This window comes from Schistocerca nitens, chromosome 9, assembly GCF_023898315.1.
Source record: "Schistocerca nitens isolate TAMUIC-IGC-003100 chromosome 9, iqSchNite1.1, whole genome shotgun sequence".
Taxonomy (NCBI): Eukaryota; Metazoa; Arthropoda; class Insecta; order Orthoptera; family Acrididae; genus Schistocerca; species Schistocerca nitens.
This window is the reverse complement of record NC_064622.1, coordinates 50,390,889-50,412,138: the sequence shown is the minus strand read 5'-3', so window position 1 is coordinate 50,412,138 and position 21,250 is coordinate 50,390,889.

Here is a 21,250-nt window from a genome sequence, read left to right as displayed (position 1 = left end):
AACTTGTGTACGATTTGCAGGGCTAATATCATCTTCTCGTTCCAACTACAGATACAATTTGGCAGTATTATGACTACAAATTTGTAATTACTTGCCAACGTGCGTCCTGCGTTATCTTAACCCTTAAAGTGTGTGTTGTGCTTTACGCATTCACTTCGATTAAATGTCCAGACGTTACGCTGGAAATGGATATGGCATCGAACGAGCATGTAAGGTTGGCAGTAGGGAAGACGAAAGATCGGCCTCAGTTTATTGGGAGAATTCTGTAAAGGAGACGACATGTAAAACACGAGCGTGACCAACCTTGAGTACTGCTCAAGTGCAACCAGCAAGTTGCGTTAAAGGAAGGCGCCGAAACAATTTAAAGCGTACTGCTAGACTTGTTATCGTTGGTTTGATCAACACGCTAATGTTACGGAGATGCTTCGTGACCTCAAATGCGAATCCCTGAAGGGAAGACGACGGTCTTATCCAGAAACGCTGTGGAGAAAGTTTAGGGAACAAGCACTTATGGTCGACTGCAGAACGATCCTACTGCCACCGATGTACATTTCGCAGTCGCAGGTTCGAATCCTGCCTCGGGCATGGATGTGTGTGATGTCCTTAGGTTAGTTAGGTTTAGGTAGTTCTAAGTTCTAGGGGACTGATGACCACAGATGTTAAGTCCCATAGTGCTCAGAACCATTTGAACCATTTTTGGACTGATGACCACAGCAGTTAAGTCCCATAGTGCTCAGAGCCATTTGAACCATCGTACATTTCGTAAAGACCGCGAAGATAAGAGAAAATCAGGGCTGACAAGAAGGCATACAGACAGAAGCTTTTCTCCCGCATCATTTCGAGTGGAATAGAAAAAGAATAGAAGAGTAGTGGTACAAGGTACTCTCGTCCAGGCACGGTATAGTGGCTTGCGCAGTATGTATATATATGTAGATGTAAGAGGACATGACGAATAATTCGTCAGTGACATGTTCGTTCACATTGGGTTCAACAGATATACCCGACCGCAGTATTCTGTGGTTTGTGGCTAATGGGAATGGTAAGTTTCAGTCCGGAAGGTGTTATAAAGTAATTTCTTAATGCTGCCTCCACTGTATGGTAGCTCTCATCAGTCAAGATAACGTATTCTCGGCCAGTTATTACGTTTTGTCTTCTTTACACTGACAAGGACAGCATTTATGACAGTCATCGTCCTGAAAAGAAAAACCATTTTCGAATTATTTTGGAGCTTGTTCAAGATTTGCCTGTAAAGTATTTTATTTACCTCGAAATCTGGTAGTCTGGCCTGCCATACTAACCAGCAAGAAGGTCGACGCCGGACGCTGTGGTCGAGCGGTTCTAGGCGTTTCAGTCCGGAACCACGTGGCTGCTACAGTCGCAGGTTCGAATCCTGCCTCGGGCATGGATGTGTGTGATGTCCTTAGGTTAATTAGGTTTAAGCATTTCTAAGTCTAGGTGACTGATGACCTCAGATGTTAAGTGTCATAGTGCTTAGAGCCATTTGAACCATTTTGAAGATCAACGTGGTCCGCACTTTGGCGAAGCAGAAGATATTTACCTGAATTCATGAGAAAATAAAAGCAGAAAAATGGCAAATAAGCAACGGCATACAGAAAAAAACAGATGTTGATGAAATTGAAGACGAGAGACACGTCATGGTCAGCGCGTTCAATGACGAAGCATTTACAGAAGTAAAGTAATGGCATCATGCAAGTGCCACAAGTTGTCATGGGTCCCAAAAAGAATACGAGAGAAGTAGATAGGAGAGATTGCAGTTTCAAAGTTAGCAAATCACCAGGAGCGAACTGAAAAATTATCAGATTTTTGGGAGTTGTAACGTCTTGTAATAAACAAAGACAATATATTATGTAATAATTAAAATATTAGAGGTGTCATATTGTGTCATTATGTAAAATTATGTATTATTTTCTTTATTTTTTATTTTTGAGAACGTCTGTGTCGGCGAGTAATAAGACCGACACAGAAGATAAATGTTGTACAAAGATCACCAAATGAATTTGTATATAAGGCATGATGTAAAGCAATGTCTTTGTCTTCTTAATCTGAAAGCTGTGAGAGAAAGATCTCCTGTTATTGTCGTAGAGAGCGCGAAGGTAGCATTCTTTTGTCGAGATTGTGAATTGGACGCCATTGCGCGTGAATGTACACAGGTCTGTAATTATTAAGATATTTAAATGTTTAAATAGAGTTGTTTAAATGAAAACTTGTATTACTTAAATGTTAAAGTGTGCCTGCCTATTATCCCATCCTGTTAAGATATTTTTCAGCCATATAAAAAAATATTATCTGTGGAGCTGAGCTGTGTGGAGAAAGAAGAGCCGCTGCCGCGGCATATTTAAACGACTTACAATATAGTCGAGTATACCGCAAGGAAGCGGTAAAATAATAGTAAAAAATAATATTATTTCTTTTAGCTCCCAGGCTGGCAGTGAAGATCAGCAGATTTTATGATGTGTTGCAGGTTGACGCGGGCTGCTGATAGGATATAATTTTCAGTGCAAATAATTTTATGTACCTAAAGAATCTGATAGGAAACTCGCTGTGCTCCGTTCTGACCACGGCTAAATTTTATAGTGAATACGTAATTTTCTTTAATGAGAGTCTCATGTTCTTGGGCTAGCCGTGGTATGAAATAGCATTTTAGTAAGAAATAAAATCCACTGCAAACTTGTATTTGTGAACGATCGTACGAACTGTAACATCAGTGATCATAGGACATTAATTTCAACTTTGAATAATTACGAAGTAGGAAAGATATATTGATACTTAGCATGAGTTGCAGTTACTAAAAAATCGTTCTTTAAATTGTAGGCCAGATTCAGAACAATAATACTTCCATCATTTTATTTTGCTAAAAAAAGGTAACGATGATAAAGCAATTAAAAGCACAGCATTGTTAAAAGAATTTCACGTCACTCTTTCCATATATGCGTTGTTACGCCAATAATAATTAAAAATAATTAAATAAACCAGAAGGAGTAAAAACAATTTTTATAAAAGCAACAATTAACGAAAGGGCAGTCGGCAACAGATATAGTTTTTTTTTTCAGAGAGACGTGAAACTGGCGCCCAAAAACGCGGGGCCCGAATTTGCAGTGGCCACAATTATAAAATTTTATGTATTTTCTTTCAGTGTCTATTGTTATGTAGGTGTATATGTATATGTATTTAGTGTTAAATGTATGTATATCATGATCTATGCTATGTATTAACGAATGTTCAAACACTCTTACATGACAAAACGTACTACTGCAAGCGAGTTTGAGAAGACGATCCTGATTGTACTGAGAAGCTCTAACGACTACGTAATCCGGGGGCAGCCGGACCCCGAGATAATAGAAACTAAAGGTAAGACTACAGTGTAGTTGTCCTGTTTGTAGAAGTTGAGCTCCAGTGAAGTAATCTCATATCGCTAGTGGTGTGCATACTGTACGTAGTTTGATGTTAGTATTTGTGACAGGACAAAGTTGATGTAGATAGTAATTTTTAGTGTGCAGTGTAGTGTATATAAAGTGATGTATTTTGTGTGCAAGGGGAAAAACTGTTAGATTTTGTGTTTTAGTAAGCAATTTAGGAATATGGTTAAGTTGCGTAGTCAACGTCCAAGCAATATGGATACTGAAGAACAACAATTAGCCAGTGAAGGAAATGTGGAACAGGGTGCCTCAAGTAGTACTAGTATTCTCTTTGAAGATATAACTGGCGAAAATGTGGGGGCAGGGCCACAGGAAGTAGTGCCACCGCCCACTAGTCATCAAGTTGATGTAGATAAAGAAATTGTACCACCACCAGAAAAGCAGGAACCAGAGAGTGGTAATCTGCCTGGTGGGTATTCAATTCAGACTATATTAGAGCGTGTGCTAGATTACCAGGCAAAATTTGCGCAACAGCAAGTTGAGCGAGATCGCCGGCAAGCTGAGCGAGATCGTAAGCTAGCAGAAAATTTACTTGCCCAGCAAGCCGAGCGAGATCGCCAGCAAGCCGAGCGGGACCAGCAACTTGTGCAATCGTTAGAAAATATGAAAAAAGAGATAGCAGATATGAAAAAGAATTACGAGTCGATACCTAAGGCCGTGCAGGAGCTGACTGAACAGGTCACCCACCTGCAAGTAGCAAACACTAACATGGTAGATGAAATAGGTGTCTTAGCCAACAGAGTAGAAAAGCTAGAAATAGATTCCACACAGCTTGTAGAGCAAAAGTGGAATGAACAGGCAAATAAAATTGAAACAGAATTTAACTCATGGCTAGAAGTGAAGGAGACTGAGATTGACACGAATATTAATTCTAAAGTAGAAGCAGCAATAGCAAATAGAGATTCAGAATCGTTCAGTACCGCCGTAAATAGTCAGGTACAGAACGATGTGCAAACCATTAAACAAATACTCAGTGAGGATATTCCGCAGTGGCAAGTGAATGTTAACAAACGGATATCCGATCTGGAGAAGGGTTTAGCACAAAGCAGGAAACAAGTGGAACAGGAACCTCTGTCGCCAACAGCCCATGGTTTTGGCAACGCACAAACTTATATGCGATACAACAATGGGGAATCTGTAGTCGATAATGCGAAGAGCTGTAGCTCCGGTTCGGAGCACACAGCATATGTCCCAGCAGCGAACCCATGTAGTTCAAAAATATTAGTGGAAGAAAGTTTAATTAAAAATAGACAATTTCAAACATTTACTACTGAAAGGAAATCAGTACACCCAGTGGTATTTATAAAAAGCTTTAAAAATATCTTACCCAGTGTATGGAACGAAACACAGAAAATACAATACGTAATGTCGTACATTCAAGGTGACGCAGCACTGTGGGCTACAGAAGTAGCAGACAGCTGCAAGACATACGAACAGTTTGAAAGGGCATTTTTATCGAAATATTGGTCGCCGTGTATACAAGAGCGACTAAGAAAAGAGGTATATAATCCCGAACCGTACTCACCCCGTCTTGGGAATTTGAGGCGGTACTTTGAAAAATATATAAACAAAACACGCTACTGGGACGAGCCTATATCACCGAGAGACATAATAAGACTACTCAAATCCCATTTACCAATTCAGATCAAGGAGAAGTTAATACATGTACCAGAAAGCGACATGGAAAACTTCCTGTCGGTCCTAGATTCCATAGATTTGATACAGGAAGATGTAAAATCGGCGTGCGACCATTTGCGGAATAATGGGTCGGGATGTAATCACGACAGAAACAGTAGTGCACAGAACCACAACCATAGAAATGGTGGGGGTGGTAGCAAGCGACAAGAACAATCGCAAAATGGTAGTAACGGTAGAGGCCAAAACGGGTATGGACAACCAAATTATAACAAAAAGCGTCGATTTGACGACAGATACGAATCCGGAATGTCAGGGACCAACTGCTGGAAAAATGCGCGAGGTCAGTGGCAGAGTAATTATAATGATAGTAATCGAAATTGGCAACAGAATCAGTGTAGAAGCCCAGAGCGACAGGCTAGTGACCGGTATGACAACAATAGACCACCACCGCAAAACGCGCCTATTGCGCAGCCGTGGCGGCCTACAAATCAGAACGTACATATAGTGGAGGTCGCGGACAATAGCCGTCCAAGTACCTCCCAAGTAACTAATCCAACAAACTAGAATCGGCCTCGATATGCTCTCCATCGACGGCCGAGGGATGGAGTGAGAGCAACTCGAGTAATAACAGTAATAGACCTGGGATACGCATGCTGCGATACAACGAAGGTGTCAGTATGGATAAAGATCTGCTGAACGAATCGCACGAATGTAAGAAGGATAATAACGAAAATGTGCAAGCTATTATTGAAGCTAGAATCAATGATGTTGCAGTAAACATAATTATCGACACAGGTGCCTCAGTAAGTGTGATGAGTATGGAGCTATTTAAAGCACTGGGAAAGGGACATAGTATTCCGACCTTCCCGGTTAATAATTGTAAGGTGTCTGGAGCCATTAGTGCACAGAGCCAATCAGTTAAGTACCAGGTGCAGGTGGAGATTTATAAGGAGGGCGAAGCCATAGTGAGCTCGTTCCTCGTGGTTAAAGGATTGAAGGTGGCCTGCATTCTGGGAGTAGATTTTCTCCGTGAGAGGGACGCATTGATCGACCTCTCCGTGGGGAAACTAAGCATAATTAATAGGGGTAGAAGGATTGAATTATCTATGATGAAATCGAAGGAGGTACTTGTGCCGTGCTGTAATCGAATCGATATCAAAGGTAGGAACCCTTGGGTACTACACATCGATGATTTTTCACATGCAACAGACCTCTATTACCCGAACTTAGAGGATCAAAATTTCGAAACAAATGTTGAGGCATTTCAGACTAAAGTGCACGAATCGGAAGGTTTAAATGATACGCAAAAGCAACAGTTGATGCAGCTGCTATCGGAATATACTATGGTATTTACCGACCGTCCAGGAATAGTCAAAGGGTACCACTATCACATAGAGGTGATACCCCATAATACATACTGTCGCGCAACCTACTCCATCCCTTGGTCGAGGAGGGAATTAGTAGCTAAGGAAATTCGAAAGATGTTAGAGTGGGATATCATAGAGCCCTCCTTCTCTCCATACAGTAGTCCTCTTGTAGCAGTGGCGAAAGCCAATGGAAAAATCAGGCTAGTGTTAGATGCTAGGGACATTAACAAAATTATTATACCTGTCCGGACTCGTCCAGAGAATTTAGACGAGCAAATACAAAAATTTCATGGAGTGCAGTACTTGACCTCGATCGATCTGAAAAGTTCATATTGGCAAATTCCCCTTACAACGGAATCCAGGAAGTACACAGCTTTCATATTCGGGGGGCGAAGTTACCAATTCAAGGTGCTTCCCTTCGGATTGAATGTGAGTGCTGGAGTGTTTATTACTGCACTAGACACCGTACTGGGTCCAGACCTATTGGAAAAAATTACGGTATATGTAGATGATTTGGTAATCGCGACTGCTACTTGGGACGAACACATGGAATTGTTGCACAGAGTACTAGAGAGATTTAGGCAAGCAGGGGTGACAGCAAACCTCGAAAAGTCAAAATTTGGCAGAAACAAAATTAAATTTTTAGGCCATCTTATTACACCACTCGGTATCAGTCCGGACAACAAAAAATTAGAGGCGATCCGACAATTTCCAAGCCCCTGCACTAAGAGACAATTGAAAGCGTTCCTTGGGCTGACGTCTTTTTTCAGGAGGTTCGTGCCCAATCAGCTGTTAAATGACGCGTCACTACTAAATCTATTACGAAAAAATGTGCAATGGGTTTGGAATGACAAATGTCAACAAGCCTTCGAAGCGATTAAAACCGCCCTACTGAATGCGAATATTTTGCAGCACCCCGATCTGTCCAAAGATTTTTGTCTCGCGACGGATTCATGTTCTTATGGCTTGGGCGCGTGCTTGTTTCAGTGGGAAGAAGGAAACGACCCAACAACAATAAAAGTTATCGGCTTCGCCAGTAGGACGTTAACTAGCTGCGAGAGAGCCTACTCGGCAACTGAACTCGAAGCACTTGCAGTAGTCTGGGCTGTTAAAAAGTTCAATTATTATCTACAAGGGAAGGAGATTAGAGTCTATAGTGACCACCAAGCGTTAAGTTTTTTAATGTCATGCAAGCTGTTCCATACCAGACTGAGGAGATGGATGCTTGTCTTACAAGAATATAGGATAAAGATCATGTACATTAAAGGCCAAGATAACGTAATAGCGGATGCTTTGTCACGACTGCCGGTAGGATTACCGGAGTTAGCAGAAATGTTAGAGCAATCCGCGGAATATAAAGTATTGTTAGTGCGTGACAACACTTACATGAAAGATTTTTTATATATATGTAAAAACATGTTCGAGTTACAAAGATCAGATCCGATGTGGAGAAAAATTATTAATGATATTGAAGAGGGGGTTAACAATAGAGGTGAGCAAGATTTTAAAATAGTGAACCATATTTTGTATCATAAAATTAGCACGAAAGAAGACTGCTGGGCAGTATGTATACCCAGCCAGTCAGTAAAAGTTATGATATGGCACACGCACTTGGCATGGGGCCATGCAGGGATTGGAAAGTGTGCAGAGATCATGGCGAGATACTGCTACTTTCCCCGTATGAAACACCATATTCAGACAACAGTTAGAACTTGCGTGATATGTCAAAAAGCGAAACATTACAATAGATCCACCAAGTTTGAACTACACCCTATAGTTCCTCTCAGGCCACTTCAAATAGTATCGGTAGATGTGGCAGGTCCCTATCCCATGGCCAGAGGAGGTATGAAATATATACTGGCCATGTACGATATTTTTTCCAAACACTTGGCAATTTATTGCATAAAATCAGCTACTGCCAAAACCATGGTCAGGCGGATCAGTCAAGAATATTTGCCTAAAGTGGGAAAACCCGAAGCCATAACAACTGATAATGCATCTTATTTCACGGGTCGAAATTGGAAAAATTACTTACGGGAACAAAATATACAGCACATTCTGGTATCCCGATTCCATCCAGAAGCAAGCCTAGTTGAAAGAATATTCAAAGAATTGAATAAGTTCCTTAGAATCTACATAGGAAACCGACATACTAAATGGCCAGAGCTAGTACCGAAATTTGGAGAAATACACAATTTAACACCCCATTCAAGTACAGGCTATCCACCGGTAGAGATATTGAATGGATTTAAGGAGACACCGAATGAATGGCTCACGCCGTTGCCGAGATTGCCAGCTAAGGCAGAAACAAGGGAAGAAAAGATGAAAAAGATATGGAACAGACTAACCAACTGTGCAGCAAAGAGGAAAAGCAAGTACGACCGAGGAGTAACAAACGAACAGAAATATAATGTAGGAGACCTAGTACTCATTCGTAACCACCCTAAATCCTCAGCCACCTTAAAACAGAATAGTAAGTGGCAATTGCTATATTCAGGACCCTTTAAAGTAATAGGCGTGCCACATGAAGGTAGCTATTTGTTAGCACATCCCCATACGGGGAAGATCAAAGGATTATATCCACGTAAAGACGTGAAGTTATTTATTCAGTGACACATAATATATAAAGAGTAATAGGTGTAAAAAGATTTTAATTGTGTTTTAGAATATAAGTGTGTTAGTATTTAGAAAGAAATTTGTGTGTAATGAAGTTGGGAGGAAGTGGAATCAGAAAGTGAGCAATAGCTTACACAGGACAGATTTTGTTTACAGACAATTAGTCATTAAGATATTATGTGCTTATTAAAAAATGAACAATTTTCTTGTTGTATAAAGGATTAATTTCTTGAACCATTTTCTATGTGTAGTGTGTAAGTGCAATCAATGATGCAATCTTATAGAGTAAGGGAATTGCTGTAATTGTATTAGGATAAGAAACCCTGAGAGAGAGAGTCTTTACTAGCCAGACATTGACTTTGCAATATGCAACAATGATGTAATGTGATGTTGGCTGCCAGTAGTGATTTGAGAACGACACTGGAGCAGAACCTAATTAAAAACGAGCCCGTTCCGTGGAAACTCCGTTCTGTATGTAGCAATGCTTCAATTGAAGCCTGTGTACTTGGTACACGACCTTGAATATTCATTACGCGATACGCGAGTTAAGTCAGACAATGCAGAACCTACACTGTAGTCATATAGGAAAAATCATTAAAAATAATGTTATTGCTGAACGAAGTATTTATTGAACAATATGCCCGAGTCAAGCTGTCATGCACATGGTAAAATCTGTTTGATAGATGGGTGATAATCAGGCAAGCTACACTAAAAAAAAAAAAAATATGTAAAAAAAAAAATTTACAAAAGGGCCAAATACGCCTAGCAACAATATGAAGAGTATGTTGTGATAAAGTGAAAACAAATAAATGCTATGTAAATCAGAGTGACTATGCAAAGAACAGTTAAAAGGTGTTAAAAAATAAACTGTGTGCATAAACACTTAAGGACAGGACGGAATATTGTGTGTAGTAGGGACAGAAAATGACTGTTGTATCTGCACCAATATATACGTCGATAAATCTAGTGTTGAGTGATAGACTGTCCTAGTGCAGCGCTCAACGAACAATAGACAGTGTATAAAAACAGTAGTTATTGATCCGTTCGGAGACGATTTACACAAACATCGCTCAACGGAGACATGTAGTATGAGTGTAACGAACCATTTTCGCGTGTTGAAAGACGCTCTGGCAGTGCATCAACCGTGGAAGTGAGTGAAAACGTGTAGTACAATGTGCGTGTGACGAACTCTGAATACCAGTGTCACGATGCCACAAAAAACCTGTTATCACGCCAAAACATCCTGTGCATACCAGTGAAGCGACGGCTTACTGAACAATAAACGCTTTTAACAAATTGCCTCTTCTTCCACAGCTAGTAATCTGTGTCCTTAAAGACAGTACACCGTTGTGGAATGTTTGTTTCATGCGCCACGACGGGGAGCCATGCGGAGAAGCAGAGACGAGTGCCGTGCCGCCATCCAGCCGGTTGCGGTAAACCACTGCCACTCGCCGACAACAGCGAATGGTTCAGCGCGGTTCGCGACTGCTTGGGCGCCACGCTAGCACGACCTCACTGTTATTGAGAGCCGGTCGTCGAACCCAGCGGCCGTCGGTACGCGGCGTTCCAGACGACGCTACTCAACAATTGCTTCGCGCCGCCAGCTCCATACCACATTGTTGTCATTCAAATGAACTATTAACTATATGTATAATGTGCTAACATGAATGGTGTTTAATGGACACGCAATGACGTGATAAACATTTTTTTTGTTGTTATCCAACACGAACTCACAATATTCATGGATTTAGTGATGTATCGATCTAATATGTTTGCGTCATGTTAATGAAAGGTACTCGCACGAATGCTAGACATTTTAAACCAACTGTCGCGAGTAAGTGCAAAGACGGTTCATTATACTATTGTAAAAATGTGTAATAAGTGACTTTCATAACAATCCAGAATACAAGTAGTATATTGATAACAAAGAGACTAAAAGTGTAGCATGCTATCACAAATAGCCTTTGTTATATGTGGACATTGAATAGAGTCTAAACTTTTCGTGAGATGACCATGGCTCCGGCGCAGTTTTCCCAGGTTTTCTGATCGCACGTAGCCCGAATGGGGGAGCCAAATAAATGTAATGACCCTGGGACTAGGTTGACGGTCACCTCGCAAAGTGTAAGAACAGTATACGAAGTGTAATTAAACCTACAGTGTAAAAGAACTGAGTAGTGTAAAGTGAATGTTCCAACCAAAGTAATAAACCATAAACAAGACAGACGTTAGTGGCAGCATATTGCCGAACATTTTCATCGTTAGTCAAATGCTGCCAGGGGGCAGTGTAACGTCTTGTAATAAACAAAGACAATATATTATGTAATAATTAAAATATTAGAGGTGTCATATTGTGTCATTATGTAAAATTATGTATTATTTTCTTTATTTTTTATTTTGGAGAACGTCTGTGTCGGCGAGTAATAAGACCGACACAGAAGATAAATGTTGTACAAAGATCACCAAATGAATTTGTATATAAGGCATGATGTAAAGCAATGTCTTTGTCTTCTTAATCTGAAAGCTGTGAGAGAAAGATCTCCTGTTGTTGTCGTAGAGAGCGCGAAGGTAGCATTCTTTTGTCGAGATTGTGAATTGGACGCCATTGCGCGTGAATGTACACAGGTCTGTAATTATTAAGATATTTAAATGTTTAAATAGAGTTGTTTAAATGAAAACTTGTATTACTTAAATGTTAAAGTGTGCCTGCCTATTATCCCATCCTGTTAAGATATTTTTCAGCCATATAAAAAAATATTATCTGTGGAGCTGAGCTGTGTGGAGAAAGAAGAGCCGCTGCCGCGGCATATTTAAACGACTTACAATATAGTCGAGTATACCGCAAGGAAGCGGTAAAATAATAGTAAAAAATAATATTATTTCTTTTAGCTCCCAGGCTGGCAGTGAAGATCAGCAGATTTTATGATGTGTTGCAGGTTGACGCGGGCTGCTGATAGGATATAATTTTCAGTGCAAATAATTTTATGTACCTAAAGAATCTGATAGGAAACTCGCTGTGCTCCGTTCTGACCACGGCTAAATTTTATAGTGAATACGTAATTTTCTTTAATGAGAGTCTCATGTTCTTGGGCTAGCCGTGGTATGAAATAGCATTTTAGTAAGAAATAAAATCCACTGCAAACTTGTATTTGTGAACGATCGTACGAACTGTAACATCAGTGATCATAGGACATTAATTTCAACTTTGAATAATTACGAAGTAGGAAAGATATATTGATACTTAGCATGAGTTGCAGTTACTAAAAAATCGTTCTTTAAATTGTAGGCCAGATTCAGAACAATAATACTTCCATCATTTTATTTTGCTAAAAAAAGGTAACGATGATAAAGCAATTAAAAGCACAGCATTGTTAAAAGAATTTCACGTCACTCTTTCCATATATGCGTTGTTACGCCAATAATAATTAAAAATAATTAAATAAACCAGAAGGAGTAAAAACAATTTTTATAAAAGCAACAATTAACGAAAGGGCAGTCGGCAACAGATATAGTTTTTTTTTTTTTCAGAGAGACGTGAAAGAGTTTAATGGACATTGCATGCGTCATTGCATACTTTATACACAATAAGCATAATGGCGAACCAAGCAGATTGGAATTCCTAAAAAGTCTCAGGGATAAGTGGCCGAATATTCTCCACAACAATTGGAGGCTTACCCCGTGTTATAGGCAGGCGATTTCCAGCACAATAAAGGTAAGATCAACAAGTATCTATGGAGTTCGCACGAGGCGAGACCTTCTACAAGACAAACGTTATTGTACTGTTGATTCTGAATTTCGTCTCTGTGTAGTTCCATCATGTTTTAAAATATTTCTTATAGAAAAGACCTCTTATTGCGTGAAAATAAAATTTCAGTCCGTTCTTTATGACACTCTATTGGATCCTAATCGTCTTTAGTTATAGACTGAAAGCTAACTGGTGAGCAAAGAATGCGCAAGCTACAGCTATGGTACAGAGGAGTGCGTGCTAGATATAACGACGTACGATGGTAGAATGGTTCAAATGGCTGTAGGCACTATGTGACTTAACATCTGAGGTCATCAGTACCCTAGAACTTAGAACTACTTAAACCCAACTAACCTAAGAACATCACACACATCCATGTCCGAGGCAGGATTCGAACCTGCGTTTGTAGCAGCAGCACGGTTCCGGACTGAAGCGCCAAGAACCGCTCTGCCACAGCGGCCGGAACGCACGAAGGTAGCGGCCGCATTGTAGCTCAACGCGTGCTCAAATCCATACGGACATTTTTTTCTCGCGTTCTTTCTTTAGAATGTGTTGCATTTTCTTTTCATGAGATTGTTCGATACAGTTCCGCACTGTCGCCTGATAAACAAAGTAAGAGCCTACGGAATATCAGACAAGCTGTGTGGCTGGATTGAAGATTTTTTAGCAAACAGAACACAGCATGTTGTTATCAATGGAGAGACGTCTACAGACGTTAAAGTAACCTCTGGCGTGCCACAGGGGAGTGTTATGGGACCATTGCTTTTCACAATATATATAAATGACCTAGTAGATAGTGTCGGAAGTTCCATGCGGCTTTTCGCGGATGATGCTGTAGAATACAGAGAAGTTGCAGCATTAGAAAATTGTAGCGAAATGCAGGAAGATCTGCAGCGGATAGGCACTTGGTGCAGGGAGTGGCAACTGACCCTTAACATAGACAAATGTAATGTATTGCGAATACATAGAAAGAAGGATCCTTTATTGTATGATTATATGATAGCGGAACAAACACTGGCAGCAGTTACTTCTGTAAAATATCTGGGAGTATGCGTGCGGAACGATTTGAAGTGGAATGATCATATAAAATTAATTGTTGGTAAGGCGGGTGTCTGGCTCTGAGCACTATGGGACTTAACATCTATGGTCATCAGTCCCCTAGAACTTAGAACTTTTCACGTCTCTCTGGAAAAAAAAAAAAACTATATCTGTTGCCGACTGCCCTTTCGTTAATTGTTGCTTTTATAAAAATTGTTTTTGCTCCTTCTGGTTTATTTAATTATTTTTAATTATTATTAACGTAACAACGCATATATGGAAAGAGTGACGTGAAATTCTTTTAACAATGCTGTGCTTTTAATTGCTTTATCATCGTTACCTTTTTTAGCAAAATAAAATGATGGAAGTATTATTGTTCTGAATCTGGCCTACAATTTAAAGAACGATTTTTTAGTAACTGCAACTCATGCTAAGTATCAATATATCTTTCCTACTTCGTAATTATTCAAAGTTGAAATTAATGTCCTATGATCACTGATGTTACAGTTCGTACGATCGTTCACAAATACAAGTCTGCAGTGGATTTTATTTCTTACTAAAATGCTATTTCATACCACGGCTAGCCCAAGAACATGAGACTCTCATTAAAGAAAATTACATATTCACTATAAAATTTAGCCAGATCAGAACGGAGCACAGCAAGTTTCCTATCAGATTCTTTAGGTACATAAAATTATTTGCACTGAAAATTATATCCTATCAGCAGCCCGCGTCAACCTGCAACACATCATAAAATCTGCTGATCTTCACTGCCAACCTGGGAGCTAAAAGAAATAATATTATTTTTTACTATTATTTTACCGCTTCCTTGCGGTATACTCGACTATATTGTAAGTCGTTTAAATACGCCGCGGCAGCGGCTCTTCTTTCTCCACACAGCTCAGCTCCACAGATAATATTTTTATATGGCTGAAAAATATCTTAACAGGATGGGATAATAGGCAGGCACACTTTAACATTTAAGTAATACAAGTTTTCATTTAAACAACTCTATTTAAACATTTAAATATCTTAATAATTACAGACCTGTGTACATTCACGCGCAATGGCGTCCAATTCACAATCTCGACAAAAGAATGCTACCTTCGCGCTCTCTACGACAACAACAGGAGATCTTTCTCTCACAGCTTTCAGATTAAGAAGACAAAGACATTGCTTTACATCATGCCTTATATACAAATTCATTTGGTGATCTTTGTACAACATTTATCTTCTGTGTCGGTCTTATTACTCGCCGACACAGACGTTCTCCAAAATAAAAAATAAAGAAAATAATACATAATTTTACATAATGACACAATATGACACCTCTAATATTTTAATTATTACATAATATATTGTCTTTGTTTATTACAAGACGTTACACTGCCCCCTGGCAGCATTTGACTAACGATGAAAATGTTCGGCAATATGCTGCCACTAACGTCTGTCTTGTTTATGGTTTATTACTTTGGTTGGAACATTCACTTTACACTACTCAGTTCTTTTACACTGTAGGTTTAATTACACTTCGTATACTGTTCTTACACTTTGCGAGGTGACCGTCAACCTAGTCCCAGGGTCATTACATTTATTTGGCTCCCCCATTCGGGCTACGTGCGATCAGAAAACCTGGGAAAACTGCGCCGGAGCCATGGTCATCTCACGAAAAGTTTAGACTCTATTCAATGTCCACATATAACAAAGGCTATTTGTGATAGCATGCTACACTTTTAGTCTCTTTGTTATCAATATACTACTTGTATTCTGGATTGTTATGAAGGTCACTTATTACACATTTTTACAATAGTATAATGAACCGTCTTTGCACTTACTCGCGACAGTTGGTTTAAAATGTCTAGCATTCGTGCGAGTATCTTTCATTAACATGACGCAAACATATTAGATCGATACATCACTAAATCCATGAATATTGTGAGTTCGTGTTGGATAACAACAAAAAAAATGTTTATCACGTCATTGCGTGTCCATTAAACACCATTCATGTTAGCACATTATACATATAGTTAATAGTTCATTTGAATGACAACAATGTGGTATGGAGCTGGCGGCGCGAAGCAATTGTTGAGTAGCGTCGTCTGGAACGCCGCGTACCGACGGCCGCTGGGTTCGACGACCGGCTCTCAATAACAGTGAGGTCGTGTTAGCGTGGCGCCCAAGCAGTCGCGAACCGCGCTGAACCATTCGCTGTTGTCGGCGAGTGGCAGTGGTTTACCGCAACCGGCTGGATGGCGGCACGGCACTCGTCTCTGCTTCTCCGCATGGCTCCCCGTCGTGGCGCATGAAACAAACATTCCACAACGGTGTACTGTCTTTAAGGACACAGATTACTAGCTGTGGAAGAAGAGGCAATTTGTTAAAAGCGTTTATTGTTCAGTAAGCCGTCGCTTCACTGGTATGCACAGGATGTTTTGGCGTGATAACAGGTTTTTTGTGGCATCGTGACACTGGTATTCAGTGTTCGTTGTACTACACGTTTTCACTCACTTCCACGGTTGATGCACTGCCAGAGCGTCTTTCAACACGCGAAAATGGTTCGTTACACTCATACTACATGTCTCCGTTGAGCGATGTTTGTGTAAATCGTCTCCGAACGGATCAATAACTACTGTTTTTATACACTGTCTATTGTTCGTTGAGCGCTGCACTAGGACAGTCTATCACTCAACACTAGATTTATCGACGTATATATTTGGTGCAGATACAACAGTCATTTTCTGTCCCTACTACACACAATATTCCGTCCTGTCCTTAAGTGTTTATGCACACAGTTTATTTTTTAACACTTTTTAACTGTTCTTTGCATAGTCACTCTGATTTACATAGCATTTATTTGTTTTCACTTTATCACAACATACTCTTCATATTGTTGCTAGGCGTATTTGGCCCTTTTGTAAATTTTTTTTAACGGTGTGTGAATTTTTTTTTTTTTTTTTTATACATATTTTTTTTTTTTTTTTTTTTAGTGTAGCTTGCCTGATTATCACCCATCTATCAAACAGATTTTACCATGTGCATGACAGCTTGACTCGGGCATATTGTTCAATAAATACTTCGTTCAGCAATAACATTATTTTTAATGATTTTTCCTATATGACTACAGTGTAGGTTCTGCATTGTCTGACTTAACTCGCGTATCGCGTAATGAATATTCAAGGTCGTGTACCAAGTACACAGGCTTCAATTGAAGCATTGCTACATACAGAACGGAGTTTCCACGGAACGGGCTCGTTTTTAATTAGGTTCTGCTCCAGTGTCGTTCTCAAATCACTACTGGCAGCCAACATCACATTACATCATTGTTGCATATTGCAAAGTCAATGTCTGGCTAGTAAAGACTCTCTCTCTCAGGGTTTCTTATCCTAATACAATTACAGCAATTCCCTTACTCTATAAGATTGCATCATTGATTGCACTTACACACTACACATAGAAAATGGTTCAAGAAATTAATCCTTTATACAACAAGAAAATTGTTCATTTTTTAATAAGCACATAATATCTTAATGACTAATTGTCTGTAAACAAAATCTGTCCTGTGTAAGCTATTGCTCACTTTCTGATTCCACTTCCTCCCAACTTCATTACACACAAATTTCTTTCTAAATACTAACACACTTATATTCTAAAACACAATTAAAATCTTTTTACACCTATTACTCCTTATATATTATGTGTCACTGAATAAATAACTTCACGTCTTTACGTGGATATAATCCTTTGATCTTCCCCGTATGGGGATGTGCTAACAAATAGCTACATTCATGTGGCACGCCTATTACTTTAAAGGGTCCTGAATATAGCAATTGCCACTTACTATTCTGTTTTAAGGTGGCTGAGGATTTAGGGTGGTTACGAATGAGTACTAGGTCTCCTACATTATATTTCTGTTCGTTTGTTACTCCTCGGTCGTACTTGCTTTTCCTCTTTGCTGCACAGTTGATTAGTCTGTTCCATATCTTTTTCATCTTTTCTTCCCTTGTTTCTGCCTTAGCTGGCAATCTCGGCAACGGCGTGAGCCATTCATTCGGTGTCTCCTTAAATCCATTCAATATCTCTACCGGTGGATAGCCTGTACTTGAATGGGGTGTTAAATTGTGTATTTCTCCAAATTTCGGTACTAGCTCTGGCCATTTAGTATGTCGGTTTCCTATGTAGATTCTAAGGAACTTATTCAATTCTTTGAATATTCTTTCAACTAGGCTTGCTTCTGGATGGAATCGGGATACCAGAATGTGCTGTATATTTTGTTCCCGTAAGTAATTTTTCCAATTTCGACCCGTGAAATAAGATGCATTATCAGTTGTTATGGCTTCGGGTTTTCCCACTTTAGGCAAATATTCTTGACTGATCCGCCTGACCATGGTTTTGGCAGTAACTGATTTTATGCAATAAATTGCCAAGTGTTTGGAAAAAATATCGTACATGGCCAGTATATATTTCATACCTCCTCTGGCCATGGGATAGGGACCTGCCACATCTACCGATACTATTTGAAGTGGCCTGAGAGGAACTATAGGGTGTAGTTCAAACTTGGTGGATCTATTGTAATGTTTCGCTTTTTGACATATCACGCAAGTTCTAACTGTTGTCTGAATATGGTGTTTCATACGGGGAAAGTAGCAGTATCTCGCCATGATCTCTGCACACTTTCCAATCCCTGCATGGCCCCATGCCAAGTGCGTGTGCCATATCATAACTTTTACTGACTGGCTGGGTATACATACTGCCCAGCAGTCTTCTTTCGTGCTAATTTTATGATACAAAATATGGTTCACTATTTTAAAATCTTGCTCACCTCTATTGTTAACCCCCTCTTCAATATCATTAATAATTTTTCTCCACATCGGATCTGATCTTTGTAACTCGAACATGTTTTTACATATATATAAAAAATCTTTCATGTAAGTGTTGTCACGCACTAACAATACTTTATATTCCGCGGATTGCTCTAACATTTCTGCTAACTCCGGTAATCCTACCGGCAGTCGTGACAGAGCATCCGCTATTACGTTATCTTGGCCTTTAATGTACATGATCTTTATCCTATATTCTTGTAAGACAAGCATCCATCTCCTCAGTCTGGTATGGAACAGCTTGCATGACATTAAAAAACTTAACGCTTGGTGGTCACTATAGACTCTAATCTCCTTCCCTTGTAGATAATAATTGAACTTTTTGACAGCCCAGACTACTGCAAGTGCTTCGAGTTCAGTTGCCGAGTAGGCTCTCTCGCAGCTAGTTAACGTCCTACTGGCGAAGCCGATAACTTTTATTGTTGTTGGGTCGTTTCCTTCTTCCCACTGAAACAAGCACGCGCCCAAGCCATAAGAACATGAATCCGTCGCGAGACAAAAATCTTTGGACAGATCGGGGTGCTGCAAAATATTCGCATTCAGTAGGGCGGTTTTAATCGCTTCGAAGGCTTGTTGACATTTGTCATTCCAAACCCATTGCACATTTTTTCGTAATAGATTTAGTAGTGACGCGTCATTTAACAGCTGATTGGGCACGAACCTCCTGAAAAAAGACGTCAGCCCAAGGAACGCTTTCAATTGTCTCTTAGTGCAGGGGCTTGGAAATTGTCGGATCGCCTCTAATTTTTTGTTGTCCGGACTGATACCGAGTGGTGTAATAAGATGGCCTAAAAATTTAATTTTGTTTCTGCCAAATTTTGACTTTTCGAGGTTTGCTGTCACCCCTGCTTGCCTAAATCTCTCTAGTACTCTGTGCAACAATTCCATGTGTTCGTCCCAAGTAGCAGTCGCGATTACCAAATCATCTACATATACCGTAATTTTTTCCAATAGGTCTGGACCCAGTACGGTGTCTAGTGCAGTAATAAACACTCCAGCACTCACATTCAATCCGAAGGGAAGCACCTTGAATTGGTAACTTCGCCCCCCGAATATGAAAGCTGTGTACTTCCTGGATTCCGTTGTAAGGGGAATTTGCCAATATGAACTTTTCAGATCGATCGAGGTCAAGTACTGCACTCCATGAAATTTTTGTATTTGCTCGTCTAAATTCTCTGGACGAGTCCGGACAGGTATAATAATTTTGTTAATGTCCCTAGCATCTAACACTAGCCTGATTTTTCCATTGGCTTTCGCCACTGCTACAAGAGGACTACTGTATGGAGAGAAGGAGGGCTCTATGATATCCCACTCTAACATCTTTCGAATTTCTTTAGCTACTAATTCCCTCCTCGACCAAGGGATGGAGTAGGTTGCGCGACAGTATGTATTATGGGGTATCACCTCTATGTGATAGTGGTACCCTTTGACTATTCCTGGACGGTCGGTAAATACCATAGTATATTCCGATAGCAGCTGCGTCAACTGTTGCTTTTGCGTATCATTTAAACCTTCCGATTCGTGCACTTTAGTCTGATATGCCTCAACATTTGTTTCGAAATTTTGATCCTCTAAGTTCGGGTAATAGAGGTCTGTTGCATGTGAAAAATCATCGATGTGTAGTACCCAAGGGTTCCTACCTTTGATATCGATTCGATTACAGCACGGCACAAGTACCTCCTTCGATTTCATCATAGATAATTCAATCCTTCTACCCCTATTAATTATGCTTAGTTTCCCCACGGAGAGGTCGATCAATGCGTCCCTCTCACGGAGAAAATCTACTCCCAGAATGCAGGCCACCTTCAATCCTTTAACCACGAGGAACGAGCTCACTATGGCTTCGCCCTCCTTATAAATCTCCACCTGCACCTGGTACTTAACTAATTGGCTCTGTGCACTAATGGCTCCAGACACCTTACAATTATTAACCGGGAAGGTCGGAATACTATGTCCCTTTCCCAGTGCTTTAAATAGCTCCATACTCATCACACTTACTGAGGCACCTGTGTCGATAATTATGTTTACTGCAACATCATTGATTCTAGCTTCAATAATAGCTTGCACATTTTCGTTATTATCCTTCTTACATTCGTGCGATTCGTTCAGCAGATCTTTATCCATACTGACACCTTCGTTGTATCGCAGCATGCGTATCCCAGGTCTATTACTGTTATTACTCGAGTTGCTCTCACTCCATCCCTCGGCCGTCGATGGAAAGCATATCGAGGCCGATTCTAGTTTGTTGGATTAGTTACTTGGGAGGTACTTGGACGGCTATTGTCCGCGACCTCCACTATATGTACGTTCTGATTTGTAGGCCGCCACGGCTGCGCAATAGGCGCGTTTTGCGGTGGTGGTCTATTGTTGTCATACCGGTCACTAGCCTGTCGCTCTGGGCTTCTACACTGATTCTGTTGCCAATTTCGATTACTATCATTATAATTACTCTGCCACTGACCTCGCGCATTTTTCCAGCGGTTGGTCCCTGACATTCCGGATTCGTATCTGTCGTCAAATCGACGCTTTTTGTTA